Raw genomic sequence first — 25,481 nt, forward strand, 5'->3', positions numbered from 1 at the left:
GGCAAGTGAGCCCCTGCCATATAGGAAGAAAACATATCTTAGGAATTTCAATGGATGGCTAGATATCTAGTTTATAAGTTAGGTTAAGCTTGTACATTGCATTTAAAAAAAAGAAAAAAAAGCTATCTTTTACTATTTTTCTCCCTAATCTTCTTGATATTAAGCACCAATATGACGTTAAATTTTATGACCAACGGCAAAGCAGCTATGATATGGGAGCCAAAAATGGTTAATACGAATTAAATACACTATCTAGTTTGTAAGTTTGGTTAAGATTAGTTGTAAGTTGGGCGAAAGAGTCTCTGCCATATAAGAAGAAACCATATCTTAGGAATTTCAATGGATGGCTAAATTATCTAGTTTGTAAGTTAGATTAAGATTAGTTGTAAGTTGGGCAAGTGTGCCCCGGCCATATAAGAAGAAACGATATCATCCGAATTTCAAAGGATGGCTAAAGTATCTAGTTTTTAAGTTAGGTTAAGCTTAGTTTTTAAGTTGAGCGAGTGTTCCCCTGCCATATAAGAAGAAACCATATCATCGGAATTTCAAAGGATGGCTAAAGTATCTAGTTTATAAGTTAGATTAAGCTTAGTTGTAAGTTGGGCAAGTGTGCCCCTGCCATACAAGAAGAAACTATCTTAGGAATTTCAATGGATGGCTAAAGTATCTAGTTTGTAAGTTAGGTTAAGCTTAGTTGTAAGTTGAGCAAGTGAGCCCCAGCCAAATAAGAAGAAACCATACCTTAGGAATTTCAAAGGATGGCTAAAGTATATAGTTTATATGTTAGGTTAAGCTTAGTTGTAAGTTCGGCAAGTGAGCCCCAGCCATATAAGAAGAAACCATATCTAAATAATTTCAAAGGATGGATAAAGTATCTAGTTTATATGTTAGGTTAAGCTTAGTTGTAAGTTGGGCAAGAGTGCACCTGCCATACAAGAAGAAACTATCTTAGGAAATTCAAAGGATCACTAAAGTATCTAGTACATAAGTTAGGTTAAGCTTAGTTGTAAGTTGGGCAAGTGTGCCCCTGCCATACAAGAAGAAACTATCTTAGGAATTTCAATGGATGGCTAAATTATCTAGTTTGTAAGTTAGGTTAAGCTTAGTTGTAAGTTGGGCAAGTGAGCCCCTGCCATATAGGAAGAAAACATATCTTAGGAATTTCAATGGATGCCCTAAATATCTAGTTTATAAGTTAGGTTAAGCTTGTACATTGTATTTCAAAAAAAGGAAAAAAAGATATCTTTAATATATTTCTCCCTAATCTTCTTGATATTAAGCACCAATATGACGTTAAATTTTATGACCAACGGCAAAGCAGCTATGATATGGAAGCCAAAAATGGTTAATACGAATTAAATACACTATCTAGTTTGTAAGTTAGGTTAAGCTTAGTTGTAAGTTAGGCAAGAGAGTCCCAGCCATATAAGAAGAAACCATATCTTAGGAATTACAATGGATGGCTAAATTATCTAGTTTGTAAGTTAGATTAAGATTAGTTGTATGTTCGGCATGTGTGCCTCGGTCATATAAGAAGAAACCATATCTTCGGAATTTCAAAGGATGGCTAAATTATCTAGTTTATACGTTAGGTTAAGCTTAGTTGTAAGTTAGGTAAGTGTGCACCATACAAGAAGAAACTATCTTAGGAATTTCAATGGATAACTAAATATCTAGTTTATAAGTTAGGTTAAGGTTAGTTGTAAGTTGGGCAAGTGTGCCCCTGCCATACAAGAAGAAACTATCTTAGGAATTTCAATGGATTGCTAAATATCTAGTTTTTAAGTTAGGTTAAGCTTAATTGTAAGCTGGGCAAGAGAGTCCCTGCCATATAAGAAGAAACCATATCTTAGGAAATTCAATGGATGGCTAAATTATCTAGTTTGTAAGTTAGATTAAGATTAGTTGTAAGTTGGGCAAGTGAGCCCATGCCATATAGGAAGAAAACATATCTTAGGAATTTCAATGGATGGCTAAAGTATCTAGTTTATAAGTTAGGATAAACTTAGTTGTATATTTTGGCAAGTGAGCCCCTGCCATATAAGAAGAAACCATATCTTAGGAATTTCAAAGGTAGACTAATGTATTTAGTTTGTAAGCTAGGTTAAGCTTAGTTGTAAGCTGGGCAAGAGAGTCCCTGCCATATAAGAAGAAACCATATCTTAGGAATTTCAATGGATGGCTAAATTATCTAGTTTGTAAGTTAGATTAAGATTAGTTGTAAGTTCGGCAAGTGTGCCTCGGTCATATAAGAAGAAACCATATCTTCGGAATTTCAAAGGATGGCTAAAGTATCTAGTTTATAAGTTAGGTTAAGGTTAGTTGTAAGTTGGGCAAGTGGGCCCCTGCCGAACAAGAAGAAACTATCTTAGGAATTTCAATAGATGGCTATATATCTAGTTTATAAGTTAGGTTAAGCTTAGTTGTAAGCTGGGCAAGCGAGTCCCTGCCATATTAGAAGAAACCATATCTTAGGAATTTCAATGGATGGCTAAATTATCTAGTTTGTAAGTTAGATTAAGATTAGTTGTAAGTTGGGCAAGTGAGCCCCTGCCATATAGGAAGAAAACCTATCTTTGGAATTTCAATGGATGGCTAGATATCTAGTTTATAAGTTAGGTTAAGCTTGTACATTGTATTTAAAAAAAAGAAAAAAAAGCTATCTTTTACTATTTTTCTCCCTAACCTTCTTGATATTAAGCACCAATATGACGTTAAATTTTATGACCAACGGCAAAGCAGCTATGATATGGGAGCCAAAAATGGTTAATACGAATTAAATACACTATCTAGTTTGTAAGTTTGGTTAAGATTAGTTGTAAGTTGGGCGAGAGAGTCTCTGCCATATAAGAAGAAACCATATCTTAGGAATTTCAATGGATGGCTAAATTATCTAGTTTGTAAGTTAGATTAAGATTAGTTGTAAGTTGGGCAAGTGTGCCCCGGCCATATAAGAAGAAACGATATCTTCCGAATTTCAAAGGATGGCTAAAGTATCTAGTTTTTAAGTTAGGTTAAGCTTAGTTTTTAAGTTGAGCGAGTGTTCCCCTGCCATATAAGAAGAAACCATATCATCGGAATTTCAAAGGATGGCTAAAGTATCTAGTTTATAAGTTAGGTCAAGCTTAGTTGTAAGTTGGGTAGGTGTGCCCCTGCCATACAAGAAGAAACTATCTTAGGAATTTCAATGGATGCCTAAATATCTAGTTTATAAGTTAGATTAAGCTTAGTTGTAAGTTGGGCAAGTGTGCCCCTGCCATACAAGAAGAAACTATCTTAGGAATTTCAAAGGATGGCTAAAGTATCTAGTTTATAAGTTAGGTTAAGCTTAGTTGTAAGTTGGGCAAGTGTGCCCCTGTCATACAAGAAGAAACTATCTTAGGAATTTCAATGGATGGCTAAATATCTAGTTTATAAATTAGGTTAAGCTTAGTTGTAAATTGGGCAAGAGAGTCCCTGCCATATAAGAAGAAACCATATCTTAGGAATTTTAATGGATGGCTAAATTATCTAGTTTGTAAGTTAGATTAAGATTAGTTGTAAGTTGGGCAATTGAGCCCCTGCCATATAAGAAGAAAACATATCTTAGGAATTTCAATGGATGGCTAGATATCTAGTTTATAAGTTAGGTTAAGGTTAGTTGTAAGTTGGGCAAGTGGGCCTCTGCCAAACAAGAAGAAACTATCTTAGGAATTTCAATAGATGGCTATATATCTAGTTTATAAGTTAGGTTAAGCTTAGTTGTAAGCTGGGCAAGCGAGTCCCAGCCATATTAGAAGAAACCATATCTTAGGAATTTCAATGGATGGCTAAATTATCTAGTTTGTAAGTTAGATTAAGATTAGTTGTAAGTTGGGCAAGTGAGCCCCTGCCATATAGGAAGAAAACATATCTTAGGAATTTCAATGGATGGCTAGATATCTAGTTTATAAGTTAGGTTAAGCTTGTACATTGTATTTAAAAAAAAGAAAAAAAAGATATCTTTTACTATTTTTCTCCCTAATCTTCTTGATATTAAGCACAATATGACGTTAAATTTTATGACCAACGGCAAAGCAGCTATGATATGGGAGCCAAAAATGGTTAATACGAATTAAATACACTATCTAGTTTGTAAGTTTGGTTAAGATTAGTTGTAAGTTGGGCGAGAGAGTCTCTGCCATATAAGAAGAAACCATATCTTAGGAATTTCAATGGATGGCTAAATTATCTAGTTTGTAAGTTAGATTAAGATTAGTTGTAAGTTGGGCAAGTGTGCCCCGGCCATATAAGAAGAAACGATATCTTCCGAATTTCAAAGGATGGCTAAAGTATCTAGTTTTTAAGTTAGGTTAAGCTTAGTTTTTAAGTTGAGCGAGTGTTCCCCTGCCATATAAGAAGAAACCATATCATCGGAATTTCAATGGATGCCTAAATATCTAGTTTATAAGTTAGATTAAGCTTAGTTGTAAGTTGGGCAAGTGTGCCCCTGCCATACAAGAAGAAACTATCTTAGGAATTTCAAAGGATGGCTAAAGTATCTAGTTTATAAGTTAGATTAAGCTTAGTTGTAAGTGGGGCAAGTGTGCCCCTGCCATACAAGAAGAAACTATCTTAGGAATTTCAATGGATGGCTAAATATCTAGTTTATAAGTTAGGTTAAGCTTAGTTTTTTTTTTATTTTATACTACATTAAAGCCTGAGGCTTATTGTAGGGAGTTGGGTAAAGTATTTACATAAGTATTTACAAAATTGAAGAACATAAAACAAAACAAAAAATGAAATTACATAAAAAAGAAACAGAAAGTAACATCTTTATCAGTATAATAACTTAGATAAAATAAAACCAATACTTAGTAATAATAATAATAATAATAATATTACAAGAAAATAATCTAAATGAACCAGCACAGGATACTAAATGAATTAAATATCATTTTTTTATCAGCTCAGCGATATAATCATTTTCCCTGCCTGGTCTCAGATATACCAAACAAATAATTAACACAGAATAATCATTTTTAACAAAACAGACAACCACCAATCTCGCGATTGTAATGCGGTTACACTCACATTAAGACACTTTTTAACAAAAATAATCAGACCACCACTGCCCCGACCTTTCAATTTTTCCTTCTTAGCTGGTACTGCAACAGATACATAATTTTTCAAAAAACCAGGGAAAGCAGCCTTCTCAGACAGATGCCATGATTCGTACAATCCAATAATATCATAAAATAAAAGTTTCTTAATTTCTTCACAAGTCAAATTATAAAGAGTTGAAAGCCCATTTATATTCCAAAAACACAAGGAGATGTCATTTGCCGTAGAATTGGTAGTTATTTCAGCCGATCTAGGGAGGGGGAGCAGGGTCTTAAAAAAACATCAATTGGTCCAGCTTTATTATCGACCTGACGGCGCCTTCTCTTCTTTCTGCCATCCAGAGACATTTTTGAGGTTTGAGATGAAACATCAGTCTCTACATCTTCAAATTCATCAGAAAAAAGAACCTCCTCAGCCTGTCCAGGGAGCCCCTTCAAACTGACAATGTCCGAAAAAGAGTTAATTGTTATAGCTGGTGTATTTTCCTCTTTTCTAATTAGAACTCTACCTCCTCTGAACCAAACATACTTTACGAGATTTTGCACTTTAAGTTCTCTAGCTTTTTTATAGAGAAAATAATTAGAAGGTGACATCTCTTCAAAAATCTTAATTAATATTGAATTTTCTTGAGTACCTAGATTAACTGAACCTTTCTTCTTAAAAAAATTTATGAATTGTGTCTTCAGTGAAGCATTAAAAAATTTTAAAATAATCGGAGAAGAATATTCACTGGCCCTGCCTTTAATACGAAATACGGATTTAATTGAACTAACATCCAAGTTGTAATCAATCAAACCTGCAATTTGTTTAATAATTTCAAGAATATTTTCGTCAGGTTTGTAGGGAACATTAAGAATTCTCAGACCATCATAATGCACAAATTGCTGAGTGTAATTAAAAGAAGTCTGAAGGGTTAAGCTTAGTTGTAAGTTGGGCAAGTGTGCCCCTGCCATACAAGAAGAAACTATCTTAGGAATTTCAATGGATGGCTAAATATCTAGTTTATAAATTAGGTTAAGCTTAGTTGTAAATTGGGCAAGAGAGTCCCTGCCATATAAGAAGAAACCGTATCTTAGGAATTTTAATGGATGGCTAAATTATCTAGTTTGTGAGTTAGATTAAGATTAGTTGTAAGTTGGGCATGTGTGCCCCGGCCATATAAGAAGAAACCATATCTTTGGAATTTCAAAGGATGGCTAAAGTATCTAGTTTATAAGTTAGGTTAAGCTTAGTTGTTATGTTGGGCAAGTGTGCTCCTGCCATATTAGAAGAAACCATATCTTCGGAATTTGAAAGGATGGCTAAAGTATCTAGTTTATAAGTTAGATTAAGATTAGTTGTATGTTCGGCATGTGTGCCTCGGTCATATAAGAAGAAACCATATCTTCGGAATTTCAAAGGATGGCTAAAGTATCTAGTTTATAAGTTAGGTTAAGCTTAGTTGTAAGTTTGGTAAGTGAGCCCCTGCCATATAAGAAGAAACCATATCTTAGGAATTTCAAAGGATGACTAATGTATTTAGTTTGTAAGCTAGGTTAAGCTTAGTTGTAAGCTGGGCAAGAGAGTCCCTGCCATATAAGAAGAAACCATATCTTAGGAATTTCAATGGATGGCTAAATTATCTAGTTTGTAAGTTAGATTAAGATTAGTTGTAAGTTCGGCAAGTGTGCCTCGGTCATATAAGAAGAAACCATATCTTCGGAATTTCAAAGGATGGCTAAAGTATCTAGTTTATAAGTTAGGTTAAGCTTAGTTGTTAAGTTGGGCAGTATGCCCCTGCTATATCAGAAAAAACCATATCTTAGGAGTTTCTATGGATGACTAGATTATCTAGTTTATAAGTTAGGTTAAGCTTAGTTGTAACTCGGGTAGTATGCCCCTGCCATATAAGAAAAAACCATATCAAAGGAATTTCAATGGATGACTAAATTATCTAGTTAATAAGTTAGGTTAAGCTTAGTTGTGAGTTGGGCAGTATGTCCGTGCCATATCAGAAGAAACCATATCTTAGGAGTTTCAATGGATGACTAAATCATCTAGTTTGTAAGATAGGTTAAGCTTAGTTGTAAGTTGGACAAGTATGCCCCTGCTATATACGAAGAAACCAATCTTAGGAATTTCAATGGATGCCGGATGTAATTAGTTTAGTAGGTAGCTTAGTTTTAACTTAGTGAAGTGTCCGTCCTTCAGCTCAGAAGAAAAGCATATCATTGGAACCTCATTAGTGGATCTCAAAGTAGTTGATAAGTAGTATTTAAGGAAATTGTTTGGAACAAATAGTTTATTTAGTTACATACTGACTATCATAGTAATTTCAGTGCACGTCATCTGATAAATACACAACTTAAACTAATTTATGTGAACACTTCTATTTTGTTTTGCAGACTGTTGAAGTACTCTTGAAGTATTGGTGTATGTTTAAATTTCACTTGTATTTTTTTTTCTACACTTAGCATTATTGGTGCATTTAAGTGGCTTTTTCTCTTTTAGAACAGATAGAGTATATTTCCTGGCAATATATTTTTATTAATTAATCCTCGTTTTAATCTTAAAAAGAAGGTTGTATTTAGGTAAAAGAGTGACATTGATTGGAAGAAGAAAACGGTTGAATAGGTTAAAAGCTTTCGCTGGTTACTAGAAACTTGTCGGGATGGTTTCATTTCAAATTCGTCTAAGGGTAGATGATCTTTTCTAGTTATTATTGATAGCATTCTAAATGTAGTCTTATTGTTTCTACATTAATAGCTTTGTAGTCATTCGAAAATCTTTAGGAGTTCTATTATTAATAATTTTAACTCTTACTTTTACAAATTTTCTAGTATAATATTTCGCTTCAAGATTAATTATAATTCCACTTATTTTACATTTTCATTTTCAATTAATATGGTGTAACTAATAGCATGATAATAATGCATGAAAAAATTAAATCATTTAACTAATTGCATGTTCACTCCTCACCTAAATGAATACTTGGAATTATAATTATTTAAAACATTATAGTGGCCACTAACATTGTTTTTACTCGGTTTTTTAAGACAAAATGTGAATCAAATGTACCGACTAATTAATTATTGTGTTAGATTTATCTCGGATACACATCCTGCACAACACTTCGTGACAAAAAACACTGGCTCCGATTTTATACATTACACGTTTCATTGTTTTAAAATCTTTTGTTTCTTGGTTGATTTGTTTAATTTCAGGCTAGGGTTTCAGTTGTTAATCGTTTTCTTGTTCTTTCTTGGATTTCATTTTCTTTGTTGGTTTTGCAGACTTTGTTTTCTTCAAGTCTGTATCTTTTTGTAAGCCCAATTACCCACCAGTCGAAAAACCTTATTTTTCCGAACGCCTTTCTAATAATCCCCCTATTTCCCTAATTGCCCCATCCTATACATAACCTAGGAATCTAGGTTTAACTCATTCTAGTCATTGGTCAATGCAGACAGATCTCCCAGTATGTCCATCAATCACTAAACGATATTCTTACCCTATCCCCTTTTCCACCAATTTTATCCCAATCCATTTTTCAAACTCTTTTGTATGGAGTTCTACGTATACCTATGTCTGCTTAAATGACCAACTAGAATGCGGATGTGGGTAGAAAGGCGTTCTTTGGGGAGCGAAAACTGATCTCTACCTCCTCGAGGTGCTCCCTGGGCAACTACTCCCGGGTGTAGGCTAACAGAGACAGTAAATTTTTTAAAGCTCAAATGTAGCTTCAATTTAAATTTTTTCCAAATTTAATTAAACTTTATAAATAGAAATATATTCATCAACGATAAGCGAAATGATAAATTAGAACTGTTTTAAAAGGGTTGTAGAATATGAAATTGTTATCTCGTGCAGTTTCGCGAAAGATTCGAGATATATATGAAAAATAGCTAAGAAAAAATATACCTCAACTGCTACAGCTCGAACTTAAAATAAAACTAATAATATTTCGTCAAGTTATTTCTAGAGCAAGCGTGTTTAATTTTTTTCAACTTTTTTCTGTATTGATATCTGCTTTTCAATTAAATTTGCCTTTTTACTTTTATGATCGAAACTTAAATTAATTAGCGAAAAATTCATTGCCAGCTAAATATACAATTTCTGTACTAATATAAGAATCAGCGTTCTTTTAAAATCAATAATGGATTATTTACAAAAACAAGTAAAAGTGATAAACAGAAAAATATATACATAGCGATACTTCATGACAGAATAAACATTCTGACCTGACACAATTAAAGAAGGCCTTTTGTTGGTTTAAGTGTAGTTTATTTGGTACGTTACATTGAAACAACATTATACTTTACTAACAAATTAAACTATTCATGTTCCAAACAATTAGTTTTAAGTATAGTTAAGATAATTAATAAGATCAAGGATAATGAAGAACGTCAATGATAATGAAGATGTGGAACAAGCTTTGATGTGGAAACCAAAAAATTTAAATGCTACATAGTTATAAGTTAGTTTTAAGTAACGCTGATCCCAAGCTAAGATGAGGAAAACCAACTTCGTTTAGTTAAGTTAGTTTTAAGAGAGTTAAGTTTGTACATGGTATTTAAAAAAAAGATAAAAAAGATATCATTTACTATTTTTCTCCCTAATCTTCTTGATATTAAGCACCAGTATGACATTAAATTTTATGACCAAGGGCAAAGCAGCTATGATATGGAAGCCAAAAATGGTTAATACGAATTAAATAAAATATCTAGTTTGTAAGTTAGATTAAGCTTAGTTGTAAGTTGGGCAGTATGCCCCTGCCATATCAGAAAAAAACATATCTTAGGAATTTCAATGGATGCCTGATGTAATTAGTTTATAAGTTAGGTTAACTCAGTTGTAAGTTGGGCAGTATGCCCCTGCCATATCTGAAGAAACCATATCATAGGAATTTCAATGGATGACTAAATTATCTAGTTTATAAGTTAGGTTAAGCTTAGTTGTAACTTGGGAAAGTGTGCCCCTGCCATATCAGAAGAAACCATATCAAAGGAATTTCTATGGATGACTAAATATCTAGTTTATAAGTTAGGTTAAGCTTAGTTGTAAATTGGGCAAGTGTGCCCCTGCCATATAAGAAGAAACAATATCAAAGGAATTTCGATGGATGACTAAATTATCTAGTTTATAAGTTAGGTTAAGCATAGTTGTAAGTTGGGCAAGTGAGCCCCTGCCATATAGGAAGAAACCATATCTTCGGAATTTCAAAGGATGGCTAAAGTATCTACTTTATAAGTTAGGTTAAGCTTAGTTGTAAGTTGGGCAAGTGAGCCCCTGCCATATAAGAAGAAACTATCTTAGGAATTTCAAAGGATGGCTAAAGTATCTAGTTTATAAGTTAGATCAAGCTTAGTTGTAAGTTGGGCAAGTGTGCCCCGGCCATATAAGAAGAAACCATATCTTCGGAATTTCAAAGGATGGCTAAAGTATCTAGTTTATAAGTTAGGTTAAGCTTAGTTGTAAGTTGGGCAAGTGTGCCCCTGCAATATAAGAAGAAACCATATCTAAGGAATTTCAATTGATGACTAAGTTATCTAGTTTATAAGTTAGGTTTAGCTTAGTTGTAAGTTGGGCATGTGAGCCCCTGCCATATAAGAAGAAACCATATCTTAGGAATTTCAAAGGATGACTAATGTATTTAGTTTGTAAGTTAGGTTAAGCTTAGTTGTAAGCTGGGCAAGTGTGCCCCTGAAATATAAGAAGAAACCATATCAAAGGAATTTCAATTGATGACTAAGTTATCTAGTTTATAAGTTAGGTTAAGCTTAGTTGTAAGTTGGGCAAGTGAGCCCCTGCCATATAGGAAGAAAACATATCTTAGGAATTTCAAAGGATGGCTAAATATCTAGTTTAGAAGTTAGATTAAGTTTGTACATTGTATTTAAAAAAAAGAAAAAAAAAGATATCTTTTACCATTTTTCTTCCTAATCTTCTTGAAATTAAGCACCAGTATGACATTAAATTTTATGACCAAGGGCAAAGCAGCTATGATATGGAAGTCAAAATGGTTAATACGAATTAAATAACTAAGAAACTGTAGAAGTGAGCCAAATCCCGACACTCAGTTATGTGGAAGTCATACATAGTTTTAAATTAATTAATTTAGTAAATTTGTAGCTATAAGTGTGATGCAGTGATGTGAAAACAAAAAAATTGTGTTAACATAAGTTAATTTTAGAAAAAAGCTTAAATTATTCTGGGGACAAATTATTTTTTAGTTGTTAATTAGTTATAAGATATTAGTTAAAGAAACGCTTATTCCAAGCTGCGATAAGGAAGCCAAATACCATTTAAATGCTTATTATTAATAAGTTAGTTATAAGAAACGCTAGACCTAAGCTCTGATGAGGAAAAAACTCATAATTTAATCGTTAGTTAGCTATAAGCTAGTTTTAAGAAAACGCTAGCGCTAATGCTGTGATGAGGAAACTAAACATCGTTCAGTAATTAAGTTCCTATTTTCAAATAATAGTTATAATTCTGATGCAGTGATGTGGAAACCAATATTTTTTCAAACGTAATTTAGTTAGTTAGTTAGTTAGTTTTATAAGATAGTTATAATCTTCTTGTGATGATGTGAACACCAAAAAATATTTCAAACGTAGTTAAATTAGTTAATTTACTAACTCTTAAGTAAGTATAAACCAGAAGCTGTGATGTGAAAACGGTGATATATAATACGAAGTTATATGATTCGCACATGTACCAACTTTGATGTCACACAGGAGATGGATATATAGAGAAAGGAATCTAACTCTACAATACTTTTACATACTCGTATGTGACATGTTTTTAAAATTCTCATCCAGGTAAAAAAAAAAAAAACTTAGTTTTAAGAATTAGTTTTAATGAGGCTGGGATGACGTTATGGATGAGCAAAGTGGATATGGATGATGGAATGGAATGGAAGTCCTACAAATATTTTGGATGTAATGGTAGATGGCTTAACGGACAATGGAGAAAAGAATATTTGGTGTTTGTTGAAATTGGTCCTTTCGTTGTTGCAAAATCTTACGTTATTTTTTTTTTGTTGATTGGATCTATTGTAGTTTGTATAATCTCGCATTTGCTTTAAGTGCTATTAGTTGAATTGATACTCCAAAAAATGATTCACATGGACTTTATAAAAACAATTCTTTACTAGAGTTCCATACCCAGTATTAATCTCAATTGAATTATAATCACTGCTGCTCATCATTGAATATTTTGGGAAGCAGATTTGTAAACTCTGTTCTTATTAGTATTGACCCTCCATATTTATCATTAGCATTTATTATTTTATTATTTGTCTCATGGCACTGACTGTTAATTATTTAGGCATTTATTCCTCCTGAAACTCATCAGTATTGATACACGTTGGAATTTCGTAAAGTTACAAGTTGATACTTGATTAAACTTTTCTTAGTGAATCTTTCCCTTATGTATTAGGAAGTAAGAATTGAAACTGACTATATCATAAGTGACAATAAAACTGATAGATGGCACTAGTTTTAGTTAAATTTTTAGTTGTCGTTTAGTTTAAATAGAGCGTTAGTTTTAGAGTAGAGATAGAATTAAGTATTAGTTATAAAAGTAGGTATAGTTTTAAGAATTAGTTATAAAAGTAGGTATAGTTTTAAGAATTAGTTATAAAAGTAGGTATAGTTTTAAGAACTAGTTATAGAAATAGGTTTAGTTTTAAGCACATTTAAAGGTCATCAAATCAGTTTACATTCATTGAAAAAGTTCAGGTGTTGTGAGATGCAGTTTTAATAGATAACTAACCTAATTTGTTTAAAATTCTTACTCCTACTACATTACGAGTATGTTACTAACCTGCATAAAACTAACTCCTACCCCAACTTCGTATAAAAGATAAGTGAATTTGAAGCTAATTTCCAGACATGCAATTTCACTCTTTTATTCCTCTAAAACTAGCTGCACCTTACGCTCCTTTGCACGTTAATAAAAAAATAATTGCTTGCTTAAAAGTGACAATTCTTCTTGAGTTCATTACTAATACGGTATATTTTAAAAGTATGGTACCATACTACTAATATCCGGACGAATATAAAATAAAACGGTGCGATTTGTATTAGCGCGCCTTCTATGGAACGATAAAATCGGATATCCGGGTATTTAGGTAATCCGTGAACGTCAAAACATTCGCTATTAAATATCCACCGTCCGAATTACTATTTTATTTTTAAGAGCTTAAAAGATTATTCGGCGCGGAGCGTGTTCGAGAAGAAATTCGGTGTTGCAAACGGAACTAAATCGGTTACCGGTGTATTTCGATAGTATGTGATCTCTAGAACATTTATATACGACATATGTCGCCGAACAATTAAGTTACTATTATTAATGTGCCAAGCAGAACTGGGCGCAGAGCATGTAGGAGTTCTATTTTAGTGAAATTGCTTGTCTTACTTCAAATTGAGTGCTTCAGTCTCAAAAAGTCTATTTGTACGGTTTTATGAGTATATTATAATTTTGGTTAAACATTTATGTAGAATTTAAATTCTATAAAAGTTCAAAAAATGTGCTTTTATTTAATACGTTCAACGTTTTGAATTTAATGTTTTGGGATAGTTTTTCTTTCTGTTGAGAGTTTAATGTTCATGGACTTGTTTTCGCTGCAGTAGATTAACAATCCATAGGGGTTAAACTCTAAATAGATGAAATCCTTTTTTTAGATTCGAAACGTGTGAAGTTAAATAAAAGTATTTTTGTTATTAGGGTTAATGTAAATTTTAAACGTGTTAGTAATCAAATATTTAGAAGCACAAGTACTTCTTTTCTTTTTGTGTTTACTTTGACTTTGATCTGCGAAATCTGAGTAGATTGTTAGGCGAACACAGAGCTTCGTTTCGTTTGGTTTGTGTTCTTTGTGAATTCTCGATAGCTGTTCCTCAGACAAAAATGGTCCATTGTAAATTAATTGTATATTTAAAGTTTGTTACTTTTGTAACGTAGATAGTAAATGGAAGTAAACCTGATACCTCTATTTTATGATTCTTTGATGTTCTTGGTTCATAGATTCTTTGTAAGCTGTTATTTCTGCTATGCAGCTAGAACATGGGACTAATCCAAACCACCGCATTACGTAAATCTACGTCTTACTCCAGCCTAGCAAAAATTAGAATAGAATAATCATTAGTTTTTAAGATTACATAGTTATAAGTTAAGGAAATTTTACCTATCATAACAGATCATTAGAAATCCAATGGGTGCCAACTGAAATCAGCTTTAAGGTAACTTGGCTACAAGACAGGAGAAATGACCCCTTTATGCCAGATGATATCCTTAGAATCGCAATGGTAGCCTAACCAAATTGACATTTTACGAAAAATCACCGGATGCGATATGTGTTTAATTTATAAAGTAATGGTTTAGATTAAGCTATCAAGTTCGCAATTGTATCTTAAGACCTAATCTATTGGTGTTCACATCTCTTTTCAAGTAATTAAGTAATTTAGAAGTGAACCGTATGCACCCTCAAATTCAGACGAAACCATATCTTAGGAATAAAGGATGGCTAAATATCTAGTTTATAAGTTAGGTTAAGCTTAGTTGTAAATTGGGCAAGTGTGCCCCTGCCCATATAAGAAGAAATCATATCAAAGGAATTTCAATGGATGACTAAAGTATCCAGCTCATAAGTGAGATTAAGCTTAGTTGTAAGTTGGGCAAGTGTGCCCCTGCCATACAAGAAGAAACTATCTTAGGAATTTCAATGGATGACTAAAGTATCTAGTTTATAAGTTAGATTAAGCTTAGTTGTAAGTTGGGCAAGTGAGCGCCGGCCATATAAGAAGAAACCATATCTTCAGAATTTCAAAGGATGGCTAAAGTATCTAGTTTCTAAGTTAGGATAAGCTTAGTTGTAAGTTGGGCAAGTGTGCACCTGCCATACAAGAAGAAACTATCTTAGGAATTTCAAAGGATGGCTAAAGTATCTAGTTTATAAGTTAGATTAAGCTTAGTTGTAAGTTGGGCAAGTGTGCCCCTGCCATACAAGAAGAAACTATCTTAGGAATTTCAAAGGATGGCTAAAGTATCTAGTTTCTAAGTTAGGTTAAGCTTAGTTGTAAGTTGGGCAAGTGTGCCCCTGCCATATAAGAAGAAACCATATCTTCAGAATTTCAAAGGATGGCTAAAGTATCTAGTTTCTAAGTTAGGTTAAGCTTAGTTGTAAGTTGGGCAAGTGTGCCCCTGCCATACAAGAAGAAACTATCTTAGGAATTTCAATGGATGGCTAAAAGTATCTTGTTTATAAGTTAGGTTATGTTTAGTTGTAAGTTGGGCAAGTGTGCGCCGGCCATATAAGAAGAAACCATATCTTCAGAATTTCAAAGGATGGCTAAAGTATCTAGTTTCTAAGTTAGGTTAAGCTTAGTTGTAAATTGGGAAAGTGTGCCCCTGCCATATAAGAAGAAACCATATCAAAGGAATTTCAGAGGATGACTAAAGTATCTAGTTTATAAGTTTGGTTAAGCTTAGTTGTAAATTGGGCAGTATGCCCCTGCCATATACGAAGAAACCATATCTTAGGAATTTCAATGGATGCCGGATGTAATTAGTTTAGAAGGTAGCTTAGTTTTAACTTAGTGAAGTGTCCGTCCTTCAGCTCAGAAGAAAAGCATATCATTGGAACCTCAGTAGTGGATCTCAAATTAGTTGATAAGTAGTATTTAAGGAAATTGTTTGGAACAAATAGTTTATTTAGTTACATACTGACTATCATAGTAATTTCAGTGCACGTCATCTAATAAATACACAACTTAAACTAATTTAAGTGAACACTTCTATTTTGTTTTGCAGACTGTTGAAGTGCTCTTGAAGTATTGGTGTATGTTTAAATTTCAATTGTATTTTTTTTTCTACACTTAGCATTATTGGTGCATTTAAGTGGTTTTTTCTCTTTTAGAACAGATAGAGTATATTTCCTGGCAATATATTTTTATTAATTAGTCTTCGTTTTATTCTTAAAAAGGAGGTTGTATTTAGGTAAAAGAGTTTAATTGATTGGAAGTTGAAAACGGTTGAACAGGTTGATAGTTACCCCAGCAAAAGATAGTTCCCAGGAGTCTGATTGTATTACGTTAATAGGTTCGCAGTCAGTCGGAAATTTTTAGGACTTTTATTTTCAATAATTGATTCACTTACTTTTACAAATTTCTATTATAATCTTGCATTTTAATAGTAATTATAATTCCACTTATTTTACATTTTCATATTTAATTAATATGGTGTAACTAATATAGCATGATAATAATGCATGAAGAAATTAAATCATTTCACTAATTGCATGTTCACTACTCACCTAAATAAATACTTGGAATTATAATTATTTAAAACATTTTAGTGGCCACTAACAATGTTATTACTCGGTTTTTTAAGAGCAACTTTGAATCAATTTACGCAGACTTATTATTTTAGTAGATTCATTAAGTATACACTTTCTGCACAACACTTCGTGACAGAAAAAAACTAACTCCGATTTTACCTATTACACGTTTCAGTTTTTTTTTAATTTGTTGTTTCTTGGTTGATTTGTTTAGTTTCAGGCTGGGGTTTTAGTTGTTAATAATTGTTTTTTGAATTTCGTTTTCTTGGTTGGTTTTGCAGACTTTGTTTTCTTCAAGTCTGTATCTTTTTATAATGCCAAATACCCACCAGTCCAAAAACCCTTTTCTTTCCGAACGCCTTTCTAATTATCCCCCCTATTTCCCTAATCGTCCTATCCTATACGTAACCTAGAAATCTAGGTTTTCGTCATTCTAGTCATTGGTCTATGCAGACAGATCTCCCTGGATATCCCTCACTCACTAAACGATTTATTTACCCTATTCCCTTATCCTCCAATTTTCTCCTGATCCATTTTTACAAACTCCATTGACTGGAGTTCTCCTTAATCCTATGCCTGTTTTAAAGACCAACTAGAATGCGGACGTGCGTAGAAAGGCGTTCTTTGGGGAGCAAAAACTGATCTCTACCTCCTCGAGGTGCTCCCCGGGCAACTACTCCCGGGAGTAGGCTAACAGAGGCAGTACACTTTTCAAAGCTCAAAAATAGCTTTCATTAAAATGTTTTCCAAATTTAATTTAACTTTATAAATACAAAGATTTTTATTAACGATAAAATTTCCTGTAAGGGGGAAGTGAACTAGCCACTTCTTTGGGGACCTTAACGTCCCTGCGGGTACCCTAGCCTAACAACACGAACAATAGGCTCATTTTAATGCAATTTTTTTTTTAAAAAAATGCAGTTAAACTAGACTTACAATTCTTAATGTTTTCTAAAAAAATCAAAGAAAATCTATTACTTACTTTCCTAAAGTCGTAAATAGAAAATGTAGATTGCTAGGTGATTAAACTGGGAAACAGAGCACTCATATTTGACAACATTTTCCAAATGAAACAGCCTGCAGTCTTGTACACCTATTGACTGCATTTCTGTTAAAATTCAATGTATTTATAGCAAAAAACCAAAACACTATTTAAAGAACCAAAGTATTCCATTTTGTTCTTTATTACCAAAAATCACAATACACCAAACTGTACAAATGGAGGGAAACTTCTAGAATCATGTGTCCCCACTTTACAGAAAGACAGTGTAGCAATTATATATTTCATATTTAACAATATGAAATATGTTATAATCAATTGAAAGTATTTTTAAATTTTAAATATAAAATCATTTTTATAAAACCTTCTGAGAAGTAGTTATAATAATGTTTAAAATAATTTCTTATTTCTTTATAATGTTCCTGTGAACGAATCAAGATAACATATTTACTTTGATCCACTTGAGTTTGATTTAGTGACTTTTATCTAAATCACTAAATCATAAACAGAAAAAAATTCAAGAGAACTATTTTACGATTTTCTTTTACTATAATAATTGTCGATGTTCTTCCATTACACTTCGATACTGCTAATCTTAAAACGTCTCAATTTTTAAAGACTACATCTAAATTTTAAATTTGTACATTGCATTAACAAGAAAAGATATCCTTACATCTTATTGTTATTTGGATAATCAGTAGATGATTTTTGGGGAGCGAAATCTGATCTCTACCTCCTCGAGGTGCTCTCTGGGTAACTACTCCCCCCGTGAGTAGGCTAACAGAGGCAGTACACTTTTTAAGCTCAAAAATAGCTTTCATTAAAATGTTTTCCAAATTTAATTTAACTTTATAAATACAAAGATTTTCATTAACGATAAGAGAAAAGACTACAAACTAAAAATTGTGACAGTTTTAATAGGGTTGTAGAATACATAGCAAGCGGGTTTAATTTTTTTCTACTTTTTTCTGTATTGTAACTTGTTTTCACTAAGCTTGCTAGTTTTGGATGTGAAAATGGAAAACTGAATAATTTTCATTACTTTTACTGGTATTTCTTTGTTTTCTGTTTCTTTAATTGTATTGTTTAGCCAATCATAAATTATACAAATTAGATCGTCTATTCTTGGATTTGCAGATTCTGAAAATAGGGAATAATACATAATTTTTATTACTTTTGCAATAGTTTCCTTGTGGTTGGTTTCTAACATTGTACATTAATGCCAAACGCATATTATACTCATTAGTTCAGCCAATTTTGGATATAGAGTTTCATAAAGAAAGAAAAAAGGCATAATCTTCATTACTTTTACATGAATTTCGTTATTTTGATTGAATATTGGACATATTTAAAATATAAATAAATGAAAAATGTTGTATTGAATAATCTAAAAGATAGGTTGTAGAAAAGATTGGGAAGTCTTCCTTTGGCAAGGGTAAGACAAAATTCATAGTAAAATTTAAATTTCGGTATCGAGCTGAGTGAAGTTTTTAGTAAGTAGTAAGCGATATTCTCATCCGATAAAAGTTTGACAGCAATGCATTTAAGTACGAAGTCACCTTTGAGCCAATCTATTATCACCTTCAATGTATTTCATATTAGTATAAAGTAATTGCAAAAGATTGAAGTTTTACTGTTGATTGACGGATACAATGGATTAGAATGGCTGAGGAACAACGTTAGATTTGTTGACAACATTTTACTCCACATCTTCAACTTCTTATAAAAATAGTTTTTATAGATTTAATTATTGAAATTTTAGATGCATTACTTGTAAATATTGAAATATCAATACATCTTAAGGAGAATTATTAAAAATTTTCGTCGCTTGTTGTGCCAAAATTTTCGTCCCATAATTATTAAAATACTTTCATACGATTGATTGGTTCTATTATACTTGTGAAGAGAGCGAAATTTATAAATATATTACTTTGGTATTTAAATCAAAGACTAAATCAGAAATTGAAGTCCTTATTTTTAAATTAAAGAAATTGGGCAACCTTACGTTAAAATTAGGAATGGAAAGAAAATTGACGTATTAAGATCATGCCAGTGCTTTCTAGCGGCAATTGCTTGAACTAAAAAGAGGTATTTACATAGGAATTAGTTTTAGTGATCACCGCTAGGTAGCATGAAGATATACTTTAACACATCAAATAAACATTCAATAACCTCCTGACCAAACAACTGTCCGGTACGGCAATGGGGTAAATAGGTTATTCGGTTTTGCCCAAATATTCTCTTTATCATGTAGCAACAGTAATAATTTGCTTTATTTATTAAATGTTCTTTATCCACGTCAGTATTTTAAAAAGAAGTTTTCCTCTAAAAAAATGTCCCATGTTTAAAATTCACCTTTTACCTCATAATTTGATGTTTTTTAATTTATGATAGTTTTAAGTTGATGCTGCTGTAACTAAGTCAGTGAGAACTTTGTATAACTTTGAAGACTGATTGTATTAAGCGATAACTTCATAGGATATTAAAAAACTTGTTTTTGCATCATTACTGCGTTAAGTATTTCTTGCAGGTAAGCAACATTTTTTGTGTTTACTTTTATTTTGAATTACGAGTTGATGTGATTAGAAGTGTTTATGAAATTGACATGTTTCCAAGACAGTTGATAGTAGATGCATTTCAAGTGTAAGCGTGTAATTTTAAAAAGTTGATTTTACACTTCATTATTTTGTTTCATCAAAATTTTTCAACGGTCATAAGTTGGTAGATTTAGTTCGCAACATGGTAATAGTTTATTCCTGTCGCCTTTATTACTGTAAGAGTAAATTGCTAATTATGATCATTTATTTGGGAATTATGAACTTCCACGTAAATATTCACATTTCTCTCATTTAAATGGGAGAGTAATCTCCATGAAATTTAAATTAATAATGTTAAGGTAAATAACGTCCTATAATTATGGACCTTGGATTTTGCAAGGTTCGCACCAGTAGATTTAACTTATTGAAAATTGTTTTTTATCAAAATGTTTGTAAATTACAATGAAAACAATGGTATAAATAATAGTTTATATAATGTTTTTTTTTGTTCTCAGCGTTCTTTCGACATTCTAATGGTAATTCTGAACTAGTTCAATCGAAAAAAAATGGCTGAGTTGATAACTGATGACATTTTTTGCTGTGTAACACATTTTAACTCCTACAGCAATAGTAAGTACATGTTTTCTACTTACAGCATGTTGTTTCTCAGTTAAGATATGTCGTATTATCTAAAGATAAATAATAAAGTATACAGTAATAGATTAGATATCTAGAAAGTGCAATGATTTGCCTAAATTTAAACTATCAAGAAGATACATGAACTTGGAACGTAGATTTAAGTTTAAAAAAAAAGTGCTTCTGCTTAACTTTTAATGATTCTCTATCATCTTAAGGCTTTTTTGTGATCAAATTGGTTTACTGAAGTGAATTATTAAGTCTTAAACATTAGTGTTGTACAGATTGCCCATTCAGAATATTAATTATATAATTTGGTCTTTTTACTTCTTCAAAACTGAACTTTTTCCATCAATTAAGTCAAGTATCTCAAATAGGCAGCTGGGCGTGATGTCTTCCGCTATTACAACCCATTTCATTATTTTGAAGGATCCTTCTATACTTTCAGCAAGTACGACCGTATTTACGAGGTAATTCGCATCCATTCTATTTTGATAATAAACTAAACTAGATTCTCTAATTGTGGAACTGTTCTTCAAGTATTCTTATCTATTATTTACTACGTTCAGAGTAATACTACTTAAACTAATACTTTTTTCATATAAATTTTTATCTTTGTTGCTGAAAAAAAGTTTTAATTTTTTTGAAAGGTTTTAATTTGATTTAAATTCTGTTATATTATAAAAAACAACAAAAACTAGAATATTATAGCATGCTTGTTGTATTGTTCAGTCTGAGTAATCTTTTTGATAAATAAGTATGTTTTTTGAAAATATATTTCATTTTCTTTGAAAGAAAGGGTTAGGAACGTTAAAAAATGGTTTAAACTTTTACATCAATGCTTTAGTTTTATTGCAGTCACATTTATTTAATTTTTATGTAACATAACCAATTATTATAATTTTTTTTTGTCTAGGTTCTTAATTCAAGCTAAACTCTGTAAAATCTTATTATTTTAAGTACATAAGTATTGTTGATTGTACATAATGTTGATTTTCAGATTAAATACCTCTGATACTGGAGTACTGCCTGTAAAACTGTTCATCAATAGAAGCCCAAGTGAAATAGACGTAAATCATCTATCCTAGGAGATTTTTGTGAAGAATCAATTAATAAAACAAGTGTTATTAAAACTGTCCGGTAGGACAGTTGTATAAGGGTTTGTAGTTAATATATGTAATATGCACGTTAATTTCACAATGTAATGTTAGAATTTTTACTTCAAATTGCAAATTCTTTGTTTTTAATAAAGTGCTTAATTTGTTTGCTGTATAAAAAAAAATTATAAATTTAAAATAGAATCTTATTTATTCTCCTTTTCATCTCAAATAAAAAAAAAATTATAAAGTTCAAAAAACTTCGATAGCGAACAGACAACAGGATGAAAGAAATAATTTCCAAAAATAAAAATAAACCGTTAAAGATGTTTTATTAACATGTTTGTATAGATTTATTGTTAAAAAGCGTTTAATTTAAAAAAAGAATCAAAAAGAAAAAGTTTAAAAAACCATTGGAGATAGTTTCTTACCATAATTTCTCACTGTAATGTTGCTGTTTATGGATTTGATTGTTAATATTAAAGGCAATCGTAGATTGCATATGTTAGGTCGATCTGTTTTGAAAATCAAGAAGTAAAAACCATTGGAAACAGTAGAATTCGTCTTCTACTTTCACCCGAACGCTCCTGTTTAGTATTTGAATTTTGTATTGAGGCCAATGGTAATATGTACATGTAGGTACGATCTTTTGTTAAAAGTAAGAGGTAAAAAGCTATAGAAAAAGTCAATTTCCGTCTAATTTTACTTATTTGATAATTAGTATTATGATCAATGCTAGATTGTAATTGTAAAGTCTATCATTTTTGAAAAACAATAAAGTAAAAAGCAATTGGAAAAATTGAACTTTTATCTCAATTTCACTGAGATGTATGTATGGTATATATATTTTGTATTTGATAGTTAATATTAAGGATGTAAGAATGTAGATGTAGGTACTTTTTTTTTAAGTATTAAGAAATAACCATTGGAAAAAGTGGAAATGGTCTCCTAATTTCAGTGGAATGCTGATGTTTCTGCATTTTATAGTTACTATAAAGTCTAATGATACATTATATATATTGGGACGATCTCTTTTCTTAATCAAGAAGTAAAAACTATTGGAAAAAATGGTCTCGCAATTTCACTGAAATTCAGTGATTTCGTATATGATATTTAATAATAAAGTCAATGCTAAATTATAAATGTAGGATCGATCTATTTTGAAACATAAAAGGTAAAATCCATCAGAAAAAGCTTAATTTATTTCTTTATTTCACATTAATCCAGCTGTTTCCATGTTTGATAAGCCATTGCAAGATTGTGCAAATTAGCTTGTTCTATTTTGAAAAACAAGAAGTAAAAGCCATTGGAAAAAGTGGAAATCGTCTTCTAATTTCACTCGAACACTCCTATTTCATATTTGGTAGTTAATATTAAGACCGGCGTAAGAATTTTCATGTAGGTTCAAACTTTTTTTAAAATTATGAACTAAAAACCATTGAAAATGTAGAAATCGTCTTCTAATTTCACACGAAAACTCCTGTTTCGTATTAGATATTTATTTAGGCTGATGTTACAATGTACACGTAGGTACGATCTTTTTAAAAGTCAAAAGTAAAAACGATTGGAAAAAAGTTGAAGTTCTTGCCTAATTTCGCCTGAATACTGCTGTTTCTGTATTTTATTGTTAATAATAATGTCAATGCTAGATATGTTGAGTCGCTCTATTTTGAAAAGTAAAGTCCATTAGAAAACGTTGAATTTATTTCACATGAATCCAGCTGTTTATGCATTTGTTAGTTAATATTAAGGGTAATGCTAGATAGTACAAGTTGGACGTTCTATTTTGAAATACATGTAAAAACCATTGGAAAAAGTAGAAATCGTCTTCTAATTTCACTCGAAAACTCCTGTTTTTCTTATTTGATAGTTAATATTAAAGCTGATGTATGAATGTAAATGTAGGTTCGATCTTTTTTTAACAAGAAAGCGTAAAAACTATTGGACAAAGTTGAAGTGCTTGCCTAATTTCCCTGAATTCTGCTGTTTCTGTATTTGATTGTTAATAATAAAGTCAATTCAAGTTGGTAAATTTTGGATTGTTGTGCTTTGAAAAACAAGAGATAAAAACCATTGGACAAAGTGGAAATAGTCTCTTAATTTCATTGCAATACTGCTGTTTCTGCATTTGATAGTTAATATTAAAGTCAATCCTTGATTGTATTGGATATAGAAGAAACTGTCTCCAGGAAGACTGTTTCCAATGGTTTTTCTTTCTTGTTTCCCAAAATTTATTGATCTAGCTTACATAATCTACCCTTGGTCTTGAATGAATTTTTAAGGGTCCTTCTGTACTTCCAGCAGCACGACCATTATTAGTATGAAGTTATTCACATCCAGGAAAGTCATCTTATTATTTATTATTTTAGGAGTGATACAACAAGAACCAAAACTTTTTTTCATACAAATTATTCTTTTTTTATTGTATCTGAAAGAAGTTTTATTCTTTGTTGATTGTAGGTAGCAGTAATTTAATTGAAAAATTCAACATCAAACGTGCATGTGAATTCTGCATAATTTTCCAATCACATAGAACTATTTTTAGTCAAGCTTATAATTTTTTAATTAATTTTCAAAAAAATAATTTCATAATACTAGTAGATTGTGTTATTTTATTTTTTCAATCAAATTAATTTTCTTCCTGAGGAATGTGAGTTTTTTTAGAAATATATTTCATTTTCATTGAATGAAAGATTTAGGTTTAAAAAAATAAATAAATTCTTTAGTTTAATTACATTTGTCTTTATTTAATCTTTTTTTATATATAAATTGTTACAGATGTGTTTCTTTAGCTTCTTATGCTAGGTGAAATTCATTACATTGTAATTACAATAATGTTAATTTTCAGGATTTAATACTGGGGATTCCAGAGCACTGCCTGCAAAACTGTCCATCAATGGAAGCCCAAGTGAAAAAGACGTAAAACATCAATCCAGTGTGAATATTCCCACTAATTTGGTTAGGAATCTATTAAAAATGAACCGTCGAAGCGACATCTCCTTCACTCATGATTCTTTGGGAGAGAGGTGATGAATGTTAGACTAGACTAGATGATAACATATGTTTGGAGCGACAGAGCGACCTACCCGCTGCATTACTCAACTCGTACTGACGAGAATTTGTGCTGTTGCCAGAGGAAGGATTTGTGCTATATATAGAGGAAGGTTACAGCACTGCTACCAGGTGGCAAATTCTGACTAACTAAACTTATATAGAAGTGTCTCATACTCATATTTAACCATGTTGACGACTCACTAGGCTTATATAGAACAATTTACACTTACATTTAAGAATGTTGACGACTCACTAAACATATATAGATTTATCTTACACTCACATTTAACCACGTTAGAAACTCACTAGACTTATATAGGTTCAACTTACACTCATATTTAACCCTGTTTGCGTCTTACTAGACTTCTACAGGACTATCTTATACTCGCTATTAGCTTATTTTTTTACCGCTTCACATGTAACATATTTATTAATTTGTTTACTTTTGTCAATCTATTATACAAAAAAAAAAAACTAAAAAGTATTCTACGTTCCAAGCACACCTGTTCCTTTAGAATTTAAAAATACATAAAAAACAAAAAGTGAAACCTTTGCTAAGTTTACATATTTATTTTTCGAGGTTTTCGCTTTAATGATGAAATATTTTTAATGTTTTTAAATATATATTGACAAAATTACCAAATAGGATACAAGTTACATGGTAAAAAATAAGATAAACATGATTGTAATGTGGTCCTCTATAAGTCCTGTTAGTCACCAACTTGGTTAAATGATAGTGAAAGGAGGTCCTGTAT

At 31.4% G+C, this 25,481-nt stretch overlaps 1 long non-coding RNA gene across 1 annotated transcript; it reads right to left on the minus strand.

Annotated features, from left to right (window-relative positions):
- Positions 1–13,278: 13,278 nt before the first annotated feature.
- LOC141453344 (uncharacterized) lies at positions 13,279–17,667 on the minus strand. Its single transcript, XR_012457954.1, has 3 exons — positions 17,385–17,667; positions 14,055–14,181; positions 13,279–13,957 (listed from the first exon to the last, which is right to left on the minus strand). It is a non-coding gene; the product is annotated as an uncharacterized lncRNA (long non-coding RNA).
- Positions 17,668–25,481: the final 7,814 nt, after the last annotated feature.

This window comes from Rhodnius prolixus, unplaced genomic scaffold (genome assembly GCF_049639745.1).
Source record: "Rhodnius prolixus isolate KJV_2025 unplaced genomic scaffold, Rpr scaffold_3, whole genome shotgun sequence".
In the NCBI taxonomy this organism is placed as follows: domain Eukaryota; kingdom Metazoa; phylum Arthropoda; class Insecta; order Hemiptera; family Reduviidae; genus Rhodnius; species Rhodnius prolixus.